The sequence below is a fragment of the Mandrillus leucophaeus genome, unplaced genomic scaffold, assembly GCF_000951045.1.
Source record: "Mandrillus leucophaeus isolate KB7577 unplaced genomic scaffold, Mleu.le_1.0 Scaffold122, whole genome shotgun sequence".
Classification (NCBI taxonomy): Eukaryota; Metazoa; Chordata; class Mammalia; order Primates; family Cercopithecidae; genus Mandrillus; species Mandrillus leucophaeus.
Window position 1 is genome coordinate 439,948 of NW_012100543.1, and position 3,743 is coordinate 443,690.

The following is a 3,743-nucleotide window of genomic DNA, read 5'->3' on the forward strand; positions in this document are numbered from 1 at the left end:
AAAAAAAAAAAAAAAAAAAGACGCACTGCCTTTGAGTGAGCTTCCTAGTACACACTTTACCCCTTTTCTTCCTCCTCCTCAGTCATCCCTGCATCTCCTATGGAGCAGTTTATATATCAGGCATTATATAAGTACTTTACAACTATACCACCAGGAAATCCACTGCAGAAAACCCCCATTTAGAGTGGTTTAGGCATTTGTGCAAGGAGAACTTTGTAGAAAAAGTCCAGGACTGGTATGCAAGTTCATATGCCCTCAGCTCCCCAGGCTCGTTCATCCTTAACATGGTAGACTCCAGACTCATGTCTGTGCCTCCTGCTCCCATGATGGCTGCTGTGTCTCCAGCACTGTATCCCCTACCCAGGTAGAAGACAAGGAAGGAGCAAAACGTTTTCTCCTAGCAAAATAAATCCTCCACAGGAATTTAAGTATATGTGGTCAGTTATGTCACATGGCTCCTTGTAACTGAAATGGGACATGTGTGTTTTACTTCTCTATTATTTTTTTCTCTATTTACTTCTCTATTTTATTACCTCTATGGTAATAAAAATCAGGAAGAAGGGGGTTGTGAATGGCTTCCGGTTAGCTCATCTCCAATGCCTGCCATACATTTCATCTTGTTTCAGTCTCATTTTACCTCATGTAATTCAAAGCAATGTTATGATTTGAAGGTTTCTGTTATGTCCATTTCACCAGTGAGAAAATCAAGTCTCAAAAAAATAATACCTACTTTTTACGACCCAGGTCTGCCATCACCTCGTCCTGGTAGACTTCTTTGTATGCCCAACCCCAGGCTGAGTTAGTTATATGCCCTCCTCTGTGCACCATAGTACCCTAGGCGTGCATCCTTGTTGAAATCTCCAGCTGTCCTAGAGTAGCCTGTGAGCCCCTCCAGTGGTCTGTGAGCCCCACAGGATAAGGCTCTGCAGCCCCGAGGCCTGGGGAGGTAACAGGCCTAGAGCTGTACCCTGAGTGTTTGCTAAGTGACAAGCAAGGTGGTGGCCCTGCTCCATGTGGAGGTGCCCAGACCCTGAAGCTCTAAAGTATCACATTAGGGAACAGAGACAAATTATAAGGTCCCAGAAGACCCGAGCCACCGTGGGAAATGTTGGTGGGTGGCTCAGCCAGAGTTCAGAGCGCCCCCTGCAGGCTGTGAGTGTCTCTCACTGACCGCAGTGTCCCGAGGCCCAGCGACTTCTTGGGTGGAGACTGAGGCCTGTAGTGTTCCTCCCAGGGCAGTGGGAAAGAGAGAAATAGAAAATCCTTTGCAATGTGGTTTGTGTTACCGCAGCTTCAGCCATGGAAGGGGCTCCTTGAATTAAACAGGAAGCAGAAAATATCAGATTTAGATCCCACATTCCTTGCATTGTATACAATTATGTGCTGGAGCCATAGACGGGCACGTGGGACCCACAGAGGCAGAAAATGGGATTGCTGTCGGGGATGAGGTCGTTCTTTCATGGGAAACCAGTTGCATTCTTGACAGGTGGGCCAAGTCTTCCTGAGGTGCACACTTAGCAACCCCGGGGGCATGGGTGAGGCCCTCTCATTTGCTTACAAGGCATTGGTGACAGACATGCTACCAGCTCCCACAATGATGGGGAGTCCCCTTCTCTGCACCCACCCCACCCCCCACTGCATACCTCTGGATCGTAGACCCTCCTCGGTGGGCTCACCTCAACTCTCAGGCTCAACAGCCTCCTTTCTACCCATGACTCCTATGTCAGTCTCCAGCCCAGGTCGGCTTCCTGAGGCCCAAGGCCATAGATCCAATCGTATCAATAGGCCCAGCCCTTCAAACACTGCCTGTCTGAAACAAAACCCATCATCCCACCAAAAATATGCTCCTTCTCCAGGTGCCCTGCCACAGAGAATGATACCAATGTCCAGCCACTCACAAGAGCCAAACCACGGTGGCATCTTATCTGTTCCCGCCCTCAACCATTGGATTCCCGAGTCTTGACCAACTCCTTCTGCTAAGGTCCTCTCACCTGTCCCCTCTTCTCCACCTGGGTGGCCATCACCCTAGTTCATGGGACCATTGTCTCCTGTCTGGATTGTTCTGCAGTCCAGCACGTCTTCATACCTTCAACATGCTCTGAACCCCTGCCTACAGCCTAGCTGGCCCGGTCACTCCTATGTCCCTGACCCTCTGATGGCGCTGTGTTGGCCTCAGGATCAGGCAAAGCCCTGGCCTTGGTGCACTAGGCTGTCCACACCCTGGCTCCTGCTGGCCTCTTCCCCCGTTCCCTGGTGTTCCTATGCTGTCTCTAGGGCTTTGCTTGTGACATTCCTTCTATTCTATCCATATTTCTTCAGGTTTTACCTTGGACTTTGGCTCCTTCAGAAAGCCTTTCCAGACCCCCACCCGCTCCCCACATAGAAAGGCAAGGAAGTCCACTGAAGGCAGCTAATGTCTTATTCAGTGTGTTTCTGTCTTCTGGATAAACGTACGTGCAATGGTGACTGCTGGACTGCCTGACACTACACTCAGACTCCTGGAATGCTGAAGCCTTTACTGTTTTCTGTCCAGACGCTGAACTCCCTTTCTCTAAAGTGGGGCATGCCAATGTAAACACAACACGGAGGACCGTTTGCAGCCCCGAACACTGCCCTGCAGACACACAGGCCGATGAGCAGCAGAGCAGACAGGGGTTCCCGCCATCATCCCAGCTCTTGGCTGTAGCCTTCAAGGGTCTCCCTCAGAACTTTCCTTCATTGTCATACTTCATTCATGATTGCTCATCTTGCCTATAAACAAATTTGAAACAAATAATAAGGCACAGGAATATCCGTATTTATTCAAGAGACACATTGGGGAAAGTCATTTTTCAAAATCTTTTACTGTAGGATCTCTTCACTAAAATCTGTAACTACAGGTAGATGGTGGTGCTGGTGGCGGTGGTCGACAGGCTCGGAAACAGGGCTGACATCGCCCTGCCGTGAATTCTGGTATGGTTAAGCTCAGCTTCTCTTGCTTTTTGTCACTGGGGCTCTGGGTGGAGACAGTAACAGAATAGGGGCAGCAGTTTGCACCTTCTGCTGGCCCTGTTTGCAGACTCAGCTTTTCTTTCCCTGGGCTACGCTGGCAGGTGATACGATCTCTGTTTCTCACACCACGGAGAGGTGAATCTAAAATGAGAGGGTCTGTTAGGGTCTGCATGTCTGTACGTTCCCCTTCTGAGGGGAACTGGCTCCTGGACCCCATTGCCCTGCTCCAGCTGGGAACCCAAGTGCAGCCATCCCAGGCAGGCCTGGCCCCAGGAGGCCTCCACCAGGGCTCTGCCAAGCAGCAGAGGGTGGCTCTCTGAAGATCCTCTGTCGGGAGAGTGCCCGTCAGTTATGGAGCCGGCAGGCAGTAGGAAGGAGAGAGGAGAGCTAGCTGGAGGCAGCAAGCTCAAGGGGTACTGGGCTGCTGCGTGGCGTTCACTGTGCAGCTTGAAGAAGACCCCACGAGGCCTGGACAGAGCCCCGGCTTGGTAAATATTTGTTGACCAATCGGTTGAATGAAATGTTCTTTGGGGAGAGGGGGAGTGCATTTGTAATGGGGACCGGCGGCGGAAACAGCAGAGTCCCGTCACTCTAGCGGCTAAACTTTAGCGCAAAACAGACACACCGATACAGGTTCACCGCGTGCCAGGGCCAGGCTGGGCTTCTTCTAGGTGGTTGCGGCGGGCGCGGCTCAGCCCGGGAACTCCGGAAGCTCCGAACTGCGCAGACCGACCGCGACAGTGCAGGACCCG